This window comes from Crassostrea angulata, chromosome 4, assembly GCF_025612915.1.
Source record: "Crassostrea angulata isolate pt1a10 chromosome 4, ASM2561291v2, whole genome shotgun sequence".
Taxonomy (NCBI): Eukaryota; Metazoa; Mollusca; class Bivalvia; order Ostreida; family Ostreidae; genus Magallana; species Magallana angulata.
The window spans coordinates 23,327,267-23,345,738 of record NC_069114.1 but is presented as its reverse complement, the minus strand read 5'-3'; the positions used below and the strand labels follow the sequence as shown (position 1 = coordinate 23,345,738).

The 18,472-nt window shown below is 33.5% G+C and overlaps 1 protein-coding gene and 1 pseudogene across 6 annotated transcripts in view; one reads left to right on the top strand and one right to left on the bottom strand.

The window, feature by feature from the left end:
• The window catches only part of LOC128181529 (growth hormone-regulated TBC protein 1-A-like), a 172,693-nt gene that overhangs the window by 12,970 nt on the left and 141,251 nt on the right, over window positions 1–18,472 (bottom strand). The window lies entirely within an intron of this gene.
• Window positions 3–6,936, top strand: LOC128181531 (uncharacterized; annotated as a pseudogene).

Here is an 18,472-nt window from a genome sequence, read left to right as displayed (position 1 = left end):
TAAAAGAAAAAAAACCCGCTCTCATACATTTGATAAGTTTAAAGCTGAACACCGCTCGTAAATAGGCACCGTCACACAGATACCTGCTATATAAACCCTTCGATTCCGATACACCCGATTGCACACCTGAAACTAGTGGTCGACGTGTAGTATTCCTTTCGTGGTCTTTCGATTTTATGCATTTATTTCTTATTCTATGTGCATACTCTGTTTGTAAATAATGCATTGACCAAATTATTTGATGTTAGTATTCTCCTGGCTTTAAAAAAGTGCGTAAAATTTGATAATTTCATCGCGACCGAATAACACAGCGAGGCGAGATGTACGTCCACACAGGTGAGACCTCTACAGCAAAGTACTTTGAACTGTTTAGAGGTCTGTGCCTTATATAGGGGTTGTAGGGACAGCAGTGATGAAAGAGAAATATGGCGGAGAGTGCCTATTTACGAGCGGTGTTCAGCTTTAAGGTCCTCAAACTGTACAGGAGTATCAAAATACTGGAGTGTCCACTGTCCAACATAAAATGGTACAAAGAACAGTACAAAATATCGCCTAAATGTTTTAGATAAGGTACATTATTTTGAAACAAACAAAGGACTATGTGCAGTATGGTCAAATATCTGCCCCCGATTTCAACCAATTTTTAAATAGTATCGTATAAAAATAAAATATTCACAAATCATTCTATGGAGGATGCCTATAACTTTAATCTTGATTTTAGTCATCATTGCTCATTCATTATTTATCTATGACGTCACCTAAATGACCTATTTCCCTTAATTTGCAAAAAAATGAAAATATTCTCATTTTTGCTCTTTATTTTGCATTCGGAAGTATAGAGCGCAGGTCTGCTCAAGTGCGATTTTAATATTTTTTTTTCTTCTGATGGTTATACACATTATACTAAAAAATGGTACATGAGCAAGCCTGCGCTCGATGTTTCCCAGTCGAAAAACCATCGAAAAACACCCATATTTTGCTACAAAACATCAATTTATCAAAATAATGCAATATTCATGACGTCATTTCTACATTATGACGTCACTGTGGTGATAACCTTTTAAACCTTTATTTCCAATATGATTTTAACTATCTTTCACCTTATATTTAAAGCTCTTTTTAAAACTTAAATTGATTTTGGGGGCAAAAAATGCATAAAACCGCACATAGTCCTTTATATTGTTGCAAATGTCAACACATTCTTTTCATACAGCTTTCGGCATATCAAAGTATCAATAGCATAATTCTTGACTAATTCTACTCGGGCTCGCTCTTCAAAGAATTCAAACCATGTGACGTGAGTAGTATATATAGCACCGCCATGTATCTATCACTCATATTTTTCTTGGCACATGAAGTGTGGGCTCAGCTCAATTTACGATTTGGTATCATATTAAAACTGAGACATTGTCTTTGTTAACACGTGGTTCATGTGTTTGTTTGCTTTTTATGACTTAACTGCTTGAAATTTACTCTGGTGTATATTTCTTATACACATGTGGTTCACGTGTGAATTTCGTTGTTGACAAATTTACATGTTATGTCATCACAGGTTCAGAGTGTGAGCAAAGACTTAAACAATAATGATAATGACCAGAGTGAATGTGCATCCGCGAGGCTGGTAGCAAGTTCTAAAGGTACAAAACGAAAGAAAGCAGATGGCAATAAAAATAAGACAAAGAAAACGAAGAAAGATGATAAGTTATCTGGTAAATATATTACCAATGCCCTAGTAAACATGGGTCAAGATGAGATTGATAAGTTTAAGGACCTCATGGGCATAAATGATTTAATTGGTTGTATTTACAATTTACAACAAGATAGTGCAAGTACAAATCAGTCGATAGAACACCAGAGCATTTCTAGTGAGAATGAAAATCAAAATGAGTTTGATTTCTTTGCTGATAATGAAACAGAGAGAGAGACATGGAATTAAGTGATTGGGCAATAACCAGATTGGTTGAGTTCAGATAAGAAAGGGAAATTTAAGATATATCTAAACTGGCAGACAAAAATTGACAAATATACTTTTTGTATTAAAGAAGGTGAAAAATAAAAAAATAATTGATTCAGAAGATAATCCAAGGCCAGCTAATTGCACTAATTTAGTAGCACCTCGGGTTAATACAGACATATGGAACATTTCACCAAAATTTACCCCGAGTCGTGATTCTGGTTTTCAAGCAGTGCAAAAAACCATTGTTGCGGGTTACACCTATACTCAGAATTGCTGAAATGATGAAGACAAATACATCTCAGTCATGTAAGAACTATTGTTTGGGGGCGATATTCAGAAAAAGATCAAAGAATTGTCAGACTTTGATAAATACAAAATGGACAGGCCAAGGAACAACTCTTTTTATACTAACACAAGAGGAAGAAAGAATTTCCCTTACAATTATAATTATGGTAGAGGTAGAGGATCAAGCAGACCTTTTTTAGGGGAAAGAAATGCAAATGGCAGAGAGATGAGAAATGTGGACAGAAAAGGAAAGAACAGATTTTAGAGAAAGATGTGATTAAGTTAAGGTAGACTAAAAAAATTTCATTCATGAATGGAAGAAAATAACCAATGATCAATGGGTGTTGAAGGTTATAAAATTTCATTTAATGAATTACCATAACAGAACAATAAATCTTCTCAAATAGCTTTTGATACATACGAAACATCTCTTGTTGATGAAGAAGTGACTGAATTGTAGAAAAGGGGGCAATTAGAGAAATTGACCTTTGTGATAGTCATTTTTTATCTAATATATTTGTGGTTCCAAAGAAAAATGGAAAGCTTAGACCTAGCTGTTATCAATTTATGATCTTTAAATGAATTTGTTGCATATGAGAAGTTTAAACAGGAAAATTTGGGTCAAATTTTAAATCTCATTCAGTACGGAGATCATTTTTGTAGTGTGGATTTGAAAGATGCATATCTAAGATCAATTTCAATGGAAGGAAAGATTCTATTGTTTTGTCGTACTTCTTTTTGGATTGTCTTCATTTTTACAAACTTAAGATATTAAAGCCAGCCTATGCTTATTTTAGATCCATGGGTATCAGATGTACATATTATCTAGATGATTTATTAATAATGAACAAAAATATAGATGATTGTAGAAAGAATACTCAGTTTATTATGAACACATTGAATTCTTTGGGATTTCAAGTGAATCTTGATAAATCTGTGTCAGAACCCACTCAAATTATTAAATTTTTTGGGTTGATTATAGACCCTAGTTTTACCAAAGAAAAAAATTGAGAGATTATTAGAAGTAGCAAAAAAAATAATGGAAGAAAGGTATATTAAAACTAGATATGATCTCATTACGAGTAACGAGTAGGTCTTCCATTCAATTTTTAAACGATACGATTAAAATATCAATGAAATTTCGGCCCCTTTTTCTTGAGTTCATTCAAAAGGTCCCACAAATACTAACAATTTTTGTTCTTACACGTATCTAAAATTATTGATCATTTTTAGATACAGATGATTGAATATTTTAGGGGCCAGCCCTCGCCCAGGCGAACTCCAAGAAACATTCTGCACACCTTCAAACTATGGTCTACCTATCCTGAAAATTTCATATTCATATCTCTAATAGTCTCTGAGTTTATTTCTGCACAAAATTGGTCGTAAAAACTTACAAAATCGGCCGTAAATCGGAACCGGAAGTGACGATTTCAAAATTTAAAAAACCTGTAGAGCTATGACCACTGGTAATCATCTGTGAAAAAATGGTTGAAATTGGCCAAATAGTTTTAGAGATATCGCGTGCACAAAATTCGTGGAAAAAAAAAATAACTAGATACAATCTCGTTACGAGTAACGAGTAGGTCTTCTGTTCAATTTTTAAACGATACGGTTAAGATATCAATGAAATTTCAGAATTCCCCCCTCAACCACTCCCTTTCAGATAATGCATACGATTGTCAATATCCATCTAAATGTTTAACAAAGAGTTTTGCTTTTTCACATACAGCACATTAAAGATTTAAGATTTTAGTCCCCTAAAATCCCTAACGACGTCATACATTACAAAATCTTTATCTTTTTAAGGTATGTGTAATAGACTCTACGAGTGTCATGGCCCCTAATTTAAGGGGCCAGCCCCTTTTTCTTGAGTTCATTCGAAAGATCTCACGGGTACTAACATTTTTTGTTCTTATACTTATCTAGAATTGTTGTTCATTTTATAGATACAAATGATTTAATATTTTAGGGGCCAGCCCTCTAGATCCTTAATGGGGACAGACATTGGTGCTGTGATTAATGGAATCGATTAGAATCATAAATGCAAACATTTTATCTTCTACAATGCTTAACAAAATATGTTTCCTTTTCTAGATATATTGCGTCAAAGTTTAAGTACTTTGGCCCCTTAAAATCCCTAATTACGTAATTAATGGGCGTGGCAATGATTTTACCTCATATATATTATTACGATCAACAACTTTGCTTCTATAATTCATTACAAAATCTTTATCTTTTTAAGGTATGTGTAATAGACTTTACGAGTGTCTTGGCCCCTAATTTAAGGGGCCAGCCCCTTTTTCTTGAGTTCATCCGCAAGGTCTCATGAATACTTACATTTTTTGTTCTTACACTTATCTAGAATTGTTGTTCATTTTTTAGATACAAATGTTTGAATAGTTTAGGAGCCGGCCCTCTAGATCCTTAATGGGGACAGACTTTGGTGCTTTGATAAATGGAATTGATTAGAATCATAAATGCAAACATTTTATCTTCTACAATGCTTAACAAAATATGTCTCTTTTTCTAGATATATTGCGTCAAAGTTTAAGTACTTTGGCCCCTTAAAATCCCTAATTACGTAATAAATGGGCGTGGCAATGATTTTTTCTGATAGATATTAACTTTGCTTCTATAATGCATTACAACATTTTTATCCAGTTATTTGTAATAGAGTTTACAAGTGTCTTGGCCCCTAACAGAATGAGCCAGCCCCTTTTTCTTGATTTTGTTGGAAAGAACTCTTGATTATCTACTACTTTTGTTATATATGTCTTAGCAAAAAATCAACTTATAAAAAGATACAGACCAAAACGTATGAAAATTTTGAATAAAAATTCGTACCCAATTTTCATGCCCAGCCGAGCTCCATGAAATGGCACCACTGGCGTAAAACAACATAATAGTGCACAACTTCAAACTATATACTACCTATCCTGAAAATTTCATAGTCATATCTCTGATAGTTTCTGAGATCAGCTCTGCACAATATAGGTCGTAAAAATGTACAAAATGGCCGATAAATCGGTACCGGAAATGACAACAGGCAAAATCTCAAAAATGTATTAAGTTTACATCAAGTCCCATCTTCTGTAAAAAAAAATAGTCGAAATCGGTTGAACAGTTTTCGAGAAATCTTGCGCACAAAATTTGGGGGAAAAAAAAATAAGAAACAGTACGAAAACTAAAAGGTCTTCCGTTGGAAACGGAAGACCTTAATAATAGATTAAGCTACTCTCATTGGTTTAATTATTCATGCATGTAATGCCATCTCCCCAGGTCAGCTTTATTATAGATCTTTAGAAAGGGATAAAATTAAGGCATTAAATGAAAATTACAAAGATTACAAAGGTCAGGTGACTTTTTCTATTTTAAGTAGACTTGATCTAACCTGATGGATAGAAAATATTGAGGTAAAGAATGGTAAACTTTAATATTAGACTATCTCATTGGTTTGAACATATTTTTTTGTATACATAATATACAAAGGGTTAAAGGGACTTGGACACGATTTGACTTAAAATTTTCAAATTTTATTTTCCCATTTTCAATGTTTATACTGATAAATATAGAGGTTTACAATGCTATGTCAAAATTTGAAAATCAAATATCAAGTTGTAAGCAAGATACAGAGTTTATAATTCTTTGCTTTGTAAACAAAGCTCGAAAATGTCAATTTTTACAAATGTGTTGTACATGTATTGGTGTAAGTTTCAATTAAATGTATCTTTCTTTTGTTGAAAATAGTATTTATGAAAATATTGAATTAGGTTAAATTGTTTTTTGCATGTAATTTTGTCTACGAAATGGTAATTCTCTGCATTACATTTTTGTAAACAACTATAAGACTCGAGCTTTGTTTACATAACAACCAATTCTTACCTCTGTATCTCGCTTAAAACTTGACTTTAACATTCAATATATTGGTCAATCATTTAAAATGCATCAGTTTACCATTTTATACATAAAAAATAAAAATAAAATTTTTGATCTCAAATCGTGTCCAAGTCCCTTTAACACAAGTTCTTGCAACTTACTAGGTTCTCACCCAATCTCATGTAGATTACTGGATAGAGACAGATGCCTCTCTTAAAGGCATGGGGGCTGTATTGGGAGATAAGAATTTTAGCAAAAGTTGGTCATCAGTGGAGGAGAAATTTCACACTAATTACCTTGAATTATTAGCAATATATGTAGCTTTGAAATTCTTCTTTAAAGAGAAACATAATGTTCATATTGGAGTGAAATTTGACAATACAACAGCCATTGCTTATGTCAGTAATATGCCATTGGGTGGATTGATTTCACATGATATGGATTATTTAGCAAGAAATATTTGGGAATGGTGTTTTAAAGGGGCATGGTCACGATTTTGGTCAAATTTTATTTTTCCGTTTTTATTATTTACAATGCTTTAGGAATGCATTTCTAATGATCAAATGAAATTTGGGTGCCAGTCGATGAGTTTTAAGCAAGATACAGGGCTCACAATTCTTCGTCATGTAAACAAGGCTCATGCCCTGTTTTTGTTTACATAGGTTCAATATACAAGTAAAAAATCTTTTTCAAGCTGATTTGTCTATCTTTTTATTCATTTTAGGCATAAATTAACAGTTACTAACAATTAATACATTCGAGGTCCTAAAACTGGAATTTTCACTTTAACATTCAAAATGTAAACAAAAGCTTTGTTTACATAGCGATGAATTGTAAGCTCTGTAACTCGCTTATAACTCAACAAATGACATTCAAATTTTGGTTGCATATTAAAAATGCCTTACTGAAGCATTGTAAACATTAAAATCTAAAAAAATAAGTTTTAACCAAAATCATGACCATGCCCCTTTAAAAGAAATATTTGGGTGACGTGTTAAAACTTGCCTGGTAAATCAAATGAATTAGCAGATTATTTTTCAAGAGAAACATCTAGTTCAGCAGAATAGTCATTGAAACCAGAAATATATAAAAGAATTTTGAAACAATATTTTTCTCCAGATGTTGATCTTTTTGCATCATTTACCAATCATAAAATTGAAAGTTTGTTACATGGAAATATTGTCCACAAGCATGAAAAATGAATGCTTTTTCCTATACATGGAAGAATCTAAATCCATATATATTTTCACCTTTTCATCTACTGGGGAAAATTTTGAATAAAATAATTGAGGATAAGGTCGATAAAACTATAGTAGTGTTTCCAGTTTGGAAATCTCAATCTTGGTTTTCTTTACTTCTCTCAATGCTCATTTCTGTTCAAGTTAGGTTGCCAAGGCACAGAGATTAACTGACGGATGGAGAGCGGAAACATTCCCTCAACAAAACAATAGTACTAGCCGCAGCACTTATATCTGGAAAATATTCGAGAATCGAGGATTTCCAAAAGACATTAGACTCATCCTGCTCTCATCATGCAGAAAATCAACAAGGAAGCAGTATGACCTTGCCTGGAAAAATTTCATCTTTCGGTGTGATAAACGGAATAGATCTGCAAATGAAATTACTGAGAAAGAACTAATGTCATGTTTGTTTAGTGTCTTCAAAAATGGAAAATCATATTTCACGATTAATACTCATAAAGTGGCAGTGACTCAAACTTTAGCTCTGAACGATGATAAATGGAGTAAGAATACTATATATATCTTTAACCAAGTTTATGAAAGGATTGTTCAACCTGAGACCATCTTTACTGAAATACAAGTTGACATGAGATGTGTCTAAAGTATTAACCTTTTTGAAAAGTTTGTTTCCTTTGTATTCTTTGGACATTAAATTTCTTACATTGAAACTATGTGCCTTGTTAGCATTGACTACGGCGGCAAGAGCTCAGACATTAATAGTGTGTATGAATATTACGAATATGTGTTTAAGTTCAGATAGTGTTGTGTTTTATTTTACTTCATTGTTGAAAACATCCAGACCAGGATAGGACATTCTATTTCATTGCAAAAATATAGTGTTAAAGAATTATGTGTTGTGTCAACACTTCATGAATATCTGAAAAGAACCAAGAAAAGGAGAAAATGTGATCAACTTTTAGTGTCATATAAGACTTTCAATAAAGTATCAACTAGTACAGTGGCAAGATGGATCAAAGACGTTATGGGAAGTGCAGGAATAGATATCACTTATTTCAGAGCACACTCTATTCATTCAGCTGCATCTTCTTCAGCATTAAGGAGTGGTGCCTCATTGACGGATATCCTTAAAACTGGTGACTGGTCTTCTTCCAAGAATTTAAAAAAATTCTATTGTAGAGATACATGTAATGTTACAGCAAATAATAACAACACAAAAACATTTATGAATGCAGTTTTACAAATTTAGTTGTTGTTGACACTGACTTAAATTGTTTTTTGAATAAATGGTTGATCTAATTTATTGTCAATTCTTTGAACATGCTGTTGATACTCCGATATGCCGAAGGGTGTATGGAAAGAATGGGCCCCTCAACCAAGCATACCCTGATGATGTGATGGATGAGGGACATTCTTGGAGTACAGCAGGAGGCTGAGGAGTATCAACTTTCCCAACCCATGTGAAACATTCATGATATTTATGCCCCCCACTACAGGGTTTGACATTAAGTTTTTTAACTACTAGACCTTAGTTGGGCTACCTCAGCAATGTTTCACTAGCCCTGACTCTTTTACCACTAGCCCCGACCAATTTTGACAAAAATAGACTACCGGGCATGTAAAAGTAATGCCAAACATAAAATATTTCATAAATGTTTCTGTTTAATTGTATTGGTTTATCTTTACCAATAATGAATCATTGAAACACTATATATGATTCATTAATTTATTCAAACTGTTCTATAAATGATACAAATATTCAACCATGACGAACAAAACTTTATATAGGGAGACTACACTTCTCCTTAACAGAGAAATATGAACTAGAGCAGAGCTCATGGCAAAGCCACAAGTAGGTCTTCCGTTGTTGCTGCGAGTTGAAAATATATGCGATTTGGTGTCAAACGATTTTATTTATAGTCCAAATATTTTTTGCTTGTAAAGTGTGTTGAAAGCTATGGTAGTTACAACACTGTAATGCACACAGGGTACTCAAAGGTTAAAATGGCAAGTTTTATTATGACGTCACAAACGTTGAACGCTGTTAACTGCAACGTCACAAGCGAAAATCAAATTTTCATGCTTGCGGCTGTTACTGTGGCTCTTCCATCAATATTAACTTACCCTTAGGATAAGATAGGAATTTTAAGGTATAAATCACATTTGCGGACAAGCATGAAGTTAAACTAATGTAAATATAAGCATTAAATCATGATTTTTAAAAGAATACAGTCTCATAACTGCAGCGATGTTTGCATAAAAATTTTCATAATGCGCTAACGCGATTTACTCAATTTGTATGCACACACCGCTGCAATTATAAGACTGTATACTTAAAAAAAATCATGACTCAATTAATGCTATAGTAATGACTAAACTTTCAGTTCTGCTTTTTGTTATAAGAACGTGTTGTGATTGAAAGCCTGTATATAAAACTTGTTTTGAAAAAGAAAGGAAGAAACTGTTTTAGGAAAACTATTTGTCGAACACAGTTTATGTAATCGTTTCAAACATTCTTTAAAAAATGAGATGTTTAATGGCGAGTTAAATTTTCAAAGGGTAGCAAGCATTGTTATAAACAGTATGTACTCATGATTCATGTCAGGAATTGTATTTTTTTTTAAACCGAACCCGCCTACTAAACACGTAACCTTTTCTCTAAGATAATTCTATATTTAAATCTTTCTAAATTTTTTAAGACTGCATGTATGTGCAAGTTTAGAACTGTTGCGTGCTGACAAAATTTACAGACCCTGAAACCTCACTGCTACACCAAAAAGTTGCGAATTACTTGCGAGAAACATTTTGAGTAAACCGTTTAGCCTAGTGTGAATCGTGAAGCATTTCGTGTAAACCGTTTAGCGTTTCGGGCAAAGCGTGCAGAGTTTCGGGCAAAGCGTGCAGAGTTTCGGGCAAAGCGTGTAAATTGTTTCGAGCAAAGCGTGCAAGAACCGTGTGAAACGTTCATCAGATTTCATTCGGAACTCTCTGACAATTTAAATTGTTTCAAAATGGTGCCCGTGTTTAACATTACTTTAAACTGTTTGTGATTGGCAAAACTCTTTTGTAGGTATTTTCATGAAAAAAATCTAGAAGAAATGATATACTTATCTTTTTACAACATTGAATTAATTTTTAACAAACAAAAGATATGTACATGTATGAAAATGCGACTAGTTACAGACTACATGTATATATAACGTTTTTATACGATGTTTGTACTGGTACAATATTAAAATTAGCTATACATGAAAAATATTAAATACAGTTAGCAAAACATGATTTCTATTGGAACAAACCTATATCAACTTTAACTTACACGATCATGTTTTGATAAGCATGTATTTTTTAAAAATTTAAGTCTTACTGAGACCATTTGGCTGTGTACAAGCAGCACAAATAACCTCTGACATCGGGTGAGACCTGCACCTGGTTGAACCTGTCAATCAAACTCTGTGTATTTGTTTTCATTGGATGGTCAAGCGTCTCTTTTTTGTCAATAGCCAATGGAAAATTAATGACTTCAAGGTAATCGGAATCAGTATCTGATAAAGCAAACAATTTAAACGATAGAAAATTAATTAATTATTTGAACAAAATTAAATGTAAACATAGAAAGAAAATATACCGTTTATTTCTATGAATTGCAGTAAGTAAGTTCTTTGGAATCTCGATTATAGCTATTTTTACAAGTAATTATTTTAATTATTTAAACCACTGTTAACGGAAAACAAGAAGTCTTGGAAGAAATTAACACACAGGGATTTGCCTACAATATACACAGTCGTGCAATTACATACAGAGCGCTGGTAATATATACGAATATTGAGTCAAAAATTTAAATCATTTTTATTTCTTATTCTTTTCAATACAATATTAAATTAGTTTAAAAAAAAGAGATCAGAAATAGTAATTACAAATTTCTTGGGGCTACATGTATATATGTTCTGAGCTGTGTGCGCTGAAGCGACACAAGATTCTCGGTCGCACGTGGCAATTGAATTAACACAGACTGACCGAATAAACAAACAGGTGGGAAATTTAAACAAAATGTTACAAAATGATTTTCGACAGATCTGGATATCTTTTCGCCAATTAAAAAAAATCCAGCGCGAGCAACTGTCAGCGGGGCAGAGGGGGGGGGGGGGGGCAACAACGAGTTCGCTTCCACAATGAAACGGACGACCATGTAGAAAAACTACAGAAGTGATCAATATGTGACCGATAGAATCTAATCTAAGGTTGTTTAAAACTCATGTGAATATTCTTAATCATCGAATGCCTCAATTCAGGACATTCTTTTATCTTGCTAGCACCTACCGCAAACATGCAACATGGAACTTTGATTATAATTTGATTTGATTTTTAAACTACCTTGAACGCTATCGTATAAATCAAAATTGTTGTAGATTTCAAACATTAATTGTACAGTTTTTAAAATATTTTAGATAAACAAACCAACCATTAATTTATGTCAGATGATATTTCCGATTTGGAGAAATATCGTTCATAAATATTCATTTACACTCAAATGTTTAATGAAATAAATACAAGATGGACAAACTTTTATAACAAAAAATTAAAACAGTTCTTGTATTTACGGCTATAGAAACCCAAACACCTTCATATGCATGTAAGTGTGCGTTGCAGTATACGAATCTTGTGTATTAGATAGTAACCGCTTACCGCTAGGTAGTGCAGCCGTGGCTGATCTCCTCGGCAGTGGGTGAAGGATAGATTACGTAAAGGTACAAGGTACAAGGCACAGACACGCACAGCTCAGAACGCAGGAAGATTTGAAAAGTTTGCAGTATAATGACCTTACTCTATGAAATTGAAATTCTTTATTTCAAACTTAAAACCAACAATTGATCTGTCTGCTATTGCTTTAGATTGAGAATGACACTGCTTTTATTGATTAACTGAACGATTTCTTAATTGACACCCGATCGTTTAATCCAAAACTTTTTTGTGTAATCAAAACTGAAACAAGAGATGTTTATGAAACACTTATGCCCCCCTCCCTTGGAAAAATCCACAAATAAAATGAACGTAAACTGCAAATAACTAGAACTTTTCTACGTCCAAGGGCCATAACTCTGTCGAAAATTGCTCGATCGTACCCAATATCGAACTTGACCTAGATATTATCATGATAAACCTGTATACCAAATTTCATTTTAATATGTTCATCCTCTGCGAAGAAAATGAGCGGAAATGCAAAAAACTAGAATTTTTCTACGTCCAAGGGCCATAACTCTGTCGAAAATTGCTCGATCGTACCCAATATTGAACTTGACCTAGATATTATCATGATAAACCTGTATACCAAATTTCATTTCAATATGTTCATCCTCTGCGAAGAAAATGAACGGAAACTGCAAAAGACTAGAATTTTTCTACGTCCAAGGGCCATAACTCTGTCGAAAATTGCTCGATCGTACCCAATATCGAACTTGACCTAGATATTATCATGATAAACCTGTATACCAAATTTCATTTCAATATGTTCATCCTCTGCGAAGAAAATGAACGGAAACTGCAAAAGACTAGAATTTTTCTACGTCCAAGGGCCATAACTCTGTCGAAAATTGCTCGATCGTACCCAATATTGAACTTGACCTAGATATTATCATGATAAACCTGTATACCAAATTTCATTTCAATATGTTCATCCTCTGCCAAGAAAATGAACGGAAACTGTTGGTGGACCGACCGACAGACAGACAGCAGCAAAGCAATATGCCCTCCCTTCTTCGAAGGGGGGCATAACAATTCTTGAGTTAGCGGCTAAATAAACTCATATATGAGAGATGCAACTCTCGTGTATTAGATAACCGCTGACCATTAGGTAGTCCAGCCGCGACCATGGTGACCCATTTTCTCGGCCCCCGGCGAGGGAGAGCTTACGTAATGGTACACGCACACACACACAGCTCTGATTCAAGGTAGATTTAAAATGCATGGTGTTTATAACTAAAATGTAATGCATGGATTTTTTTTAATTCCATATTTTGTGTTTAACTAGTAAGAATAGAAAAAAAGTTTTTTTTTCCAATTCCTGTTTTTAAGGATTGTGCAATATAAGAACTTAACAACAATGACTTTAACTCCTAAAAAAAAAGGATGTATTAAAAAATAATTTCATATGAATTAATGCCTCCTGTATAAACCAGGATACTTTCTGTGGTAACTTTATGCCAGTTTTACGCACAAAGACTTTCGTTAATTTGTCAGATGAAAACAGGTACATGTTAACATGTAAAGTTTTTTAAACTCATACAACACAAATCACTTACAAAATAACATTGTAACGACCTTTATGAGATCCAAACAATCAACTTTTCCAGCGACAGCCATATCAAAATCCTAACCGTTTTTGAGTTATTAAGCAAAAACTTTTAGGGGCTATTGGCCCGTAATTTAGGGGGCAAGCCCTTTTTTATTGGTGTCAAATGAAAGCCCTTGATATTCTGCACAACTTTTATTCTACATGTCTTAACTAAATATTTTTCGTTTAAAACATATAAAGGAAAATATGTCTAAATTTTCGCACTATTTTTAAATCCTGTTTTTTGACCCCCTACCTTTTCCTAAATAAAAAAAACATAATCTAAAAACAACAAGAGGCCCATGGGCCACATTACTCACCTGAGCAACAATAGACATTATAAAATCAGCTTTACGGAGTCAAATACAAAAAAAAAATATGGACAATGTAGATACTGTATATCAAAAATTCAATTTTTCCTCAGGCTATTCTGTTTATCATTGATCCCCTTTTGTCACAGTATAGGCATTTCACATATTGAGCATTACAGTTCTCAAGAAGATCAAAATCAACTGGGATATAAACCTACATCAAACTTGTGTCAGCCCAAGAATTGTCCAGAGGCCAAAGTCTAAACAATTTCAAAGAATCAAAAATATGTCAAAATGCTTGCATATAAGTTAAACCATGATATATTATAACATTTGAACTTTGGTGAATTTAAACTGTTTTCTTTTGTAAAATTGAACCCTCCACCCCATGTGGCTCCATCCTACTCCTGAAAAATATGATTTTGAAAAATTTGAATCTGCACTATCTAAGGTTGCTTTCGCTAATGTTGCACCTTTTCTAAGAAAAATTTTTTTTTTTAAGAAAAAGATTTTTCTCAATATATTCCTTTGTAAAGATTTAACCAGTCCCAATTGTGCCCCTACCCTACCCCCGGGGATCATAATATGACCAAACTTGAATCTATCCTACCTGATGATACTTCACACAAGTTACAGCTTTTCTGGCCCGTCGTGTTCTGAGTAGAAGATTTAAAAATAAAATTTCTCTTTATTTTGCTATGTAAAAATTTGACCCCCCCCCCCCCATTGTGGCCCCACCTTACCCCAAGGGACCATGATTTGAACAAACTTAAATCTACGCCCTCTGAGGATGATTTCACACAAGTAGCTGCTTTTTTGGCCTTATGGTTTTTGAGAAAAGATTTTTAAAGATTAACTCTATATATACTCCTATGTAAAAATTCGACCCCCCATTGAGGCCCCACCTTACCCCCGAGGACCATGATTTGAACAAACTTGAATCTACACTATCTGAGGATGCTTCCACACAAGTTTCAGCTTTTCTAGTCAAATGGTTTTTGAGAATAAGATTTTTAAAGATTAACTCTATATACTCCTATGTAAAAATTCGACTACCCATTGAGGCCCCACCTTACCCCCAGGGACCATGATTTGAACAAACTTGAACCTACACTATCTGAGGATGCTTCCACACAAATATCAGCTGTTTTGGCCATGTGGTTTTTGAGATATATATTTTGAAAGTTAAACTCTATATACTCCTAAGTAAAACTTCGACCCCCCATTTATGGCCCCACCTTACCCCGGGGACCATGATTTGAACAAACTTGAATCTACACTCTCTGAGGATGCTTCCACACAAGTATCAGCTTTTCTGGCCAAATGGTTTTTGAGAAGAAGATTTTTTTTAAAATATCACCAAATTTTCAATAAATCTTAATTATTTCCCTTTACAATAAGGCATGGCCCTTTATTTTAAAAAACTTGAATCCTATTTACCCAATGATGCTTTGTGCCAAGTTTGGTTGAAATTGGCCAAGTAGTTCAGGAGAGGAAGTCGAAAATGTAAAAAGTTTACAGACAGACGGACAGACAGATGGACGGACGGACGGACAGACGGACGCGGACAAAAAGTGATCAGAAAAGCTCACTTGAGCTGAAAGCTCAGGTGAGCTAAAAACCGATGTGCACAACTACAATGTCTCTGTTATTCAAATTCGTTGGATTCCCATTCCCTGCTATCATAGTCTCGGAGCCTTTGTCTGGAAACCAAAGGCCCTAAAAAGTTTTAAAAGGGAAATAACTCCTTAACGGAAAGGGAATTCTAAATTTTATGAATTGCTTAAGATAGTGTTTTGTAAAGTCGATTAACCTGAAAATTGGAGGAAAAACCGTTCAGAAATGAGCACGATATGAAGCCTCAAAGTTCGCGTCTAGGAAGGAAAAAAGAAAAAGAACTAGATGCTGTCATTAGACAGATATACCCGCACCAAGTGTTTGCCCCTTAAAATAACACTGTTTTGTACCAGTTTAATTAAAAATGAAGGCCACATGCAAGCTCCAGTAATACATTTAAAAATTATAATTTTCATAACTGAAGGACGAAATCCCTTCCCATATGATAATACACATGAGCAGCACTTTATGTGCAATTTGGGGTTGAATTGTTTGCAGTGAATTTTCAGCTAATCAATAATCTTAACATTTCATGTCATAGAAAGTATAACGGTCGATATAATTATTACAAACAAAATTAAATTATCCCCCCTCCCCGTGGCGGTTGCCAGTTTTAGAATTGCTTCTGTGTGCCTACATGTACACCATCGTGTGCACAGAGAGAAGGGGGTGGGAGTGAGGGGTCCAGACCCCCCCCCCCCCCCCCATGAAAATTTATTTATATCAATTGTAAGATTACCAAAAATACACCTTGGACCCCAATGCTCTTACAGACAAGTAAACACTCTAACCCATTGCGCTTCAATGTTAGGTAACATTATTTGGGGGGTAAATATTTAATTAATATTTAATATACTTTATTGTTTATCTCAATAGGAAGTATACATCACAATATGCAGGTGTCCTGCACCACCTTAAAGCTGTTATTTACCTAATAAAATAGTGCAAGTGGATTTGAAGAAAAGGTCATAAAAATACATGCATGTTACAATTAAATAACTGATCTTTGTCTTAAGTTACGTACACAACACAGGTCTGCAGGTCTCATTAGTGGGTACTATTTTTAACCAGCTCATCTATTAGATGGGTTCACGTGTAAGCATACATGTCTGCGTTTTCCATATGCAGAAAAGGATTAGTTAAGATCAGCTAAAGGAATTCATTATTGTGTTTTAATTGGATTATCATTATGATGTTGACCAATATAGGTAAGCATAATACATGTAGTAGCAGTAGCACAATATAATGAGATGCCAGCATACATATTAAAAGGGCATGGTCACGATTTTGGTCAAATTTTTATTTTTCTGTTTTTATTATTTGCAATGCTTTAGGAATGCATTTCTAATGATCAAATGAAGTTTTGGTGCCAGTCGTTGAGTTTTAAGCAATATACAGAGCTCACAATTCTTCGTCATGTAAACAAGGCTCGTGCCCTGTTTTTGTTTTCATATGCCAAATATACCGGTAAAAATCTTTTTCAAGCTGGTTTGTCTATCTTATCATTCATTTTAAGCATAAATAAACAGTTCCTAATGATTAATACATTCATTTTAGGTCTAAAACTTGAATTTTCACTTCAACATTCAAAATGTAAACAAATGCTTTGTTTACATAGGGAAGAATTGCAAAAATTAAAAATGACTTACTGAAGCATTGTAAACATTAAAATCGAAAAAATAATTTTTGACCAAAATCGTGACCATGTCCCTTTAAAGTTCTTCTTTCACTTTCTAAATGTGATCTCCCATATCATCATCTTTTAATATTTAAATAAGCTTATCATCGTTACCTATCCTATCGCATTTGTAAAGTTTCTGTCATTTTAGTTGCAAAATTTTTCATTTGTCAGACTTGCACTATTGAGTTGACCCCATATTGACCCTGTATAAACAATTTCTTATTAAATTTGTGTATTACATATAAGTAAGTGTACTAGACACTTATTCCTGAGTACCCAAACTCCGTCACCATAAGCAGAAAACTTCCCGCGTTTCTCTGTAAATTATTTTTTGTGGTTTTTATCATTTGCAATCACTAAATATACTCTGAAACAATATAATTTATAAAATTATTAACAAAAATATTTTTATTTTTAATCAAATAAGCCCTCTGAATACGACGTTTATCACGCGTGTCCATGATATCTTATGAACCTAACTCCGTCACCCACATGCTCTATGATATGGCAGGGAATGAAGACACATTAACAATTTAGTTAAAACTCCATTTGTATCTAGTCCAAGTTATAATACGGGTAAGTAAAAATGATGCATACAATTTAATTGTATTTAATTTCATCGAAATTAAATGATCGCCAGAATAAAATATGGGTCCATGTAACAACAATCACAATGGCCTTTTCAGAATGTGCCGTTTGATTTATGTCCTTACTTATTTCAAATATTTTATATCATTAATTAATATATTACTTATTATATTATTTATTTATTACATTTTTAGAAATGTTTCATATTCTAAATAGCGATATACCGGATATATCTATACCCTGTATAAGGCAAAAGTTACGGCATGAGCGATTCGACGTTATCATCAAGAATAATGCATAAAGGCTATTGCCGATTGAAAAAAATGTGTTAATTACCTTAATCAAAAATGTATTACATGTGATATGTTTCATCTTGACATCTCTGACCACCGTAAATGATCGAATGGGCCTGCATGTCAGAAATATCGATATTTTAGTGCACCCGTGAAAAAGTTTTAGCTGATTTCACACAATTAATGGTGCATAAAATGAACAAGGTTTAATTCTGTTATTTTTTGACACATTCTTAAATTTAACAGTTTCAAATTGTTGACATTTGATTAAAGATTTTTGACATGTAAAAATTGACGTCATAATCGTACTTGATTTCAAACGGCAAGGAGT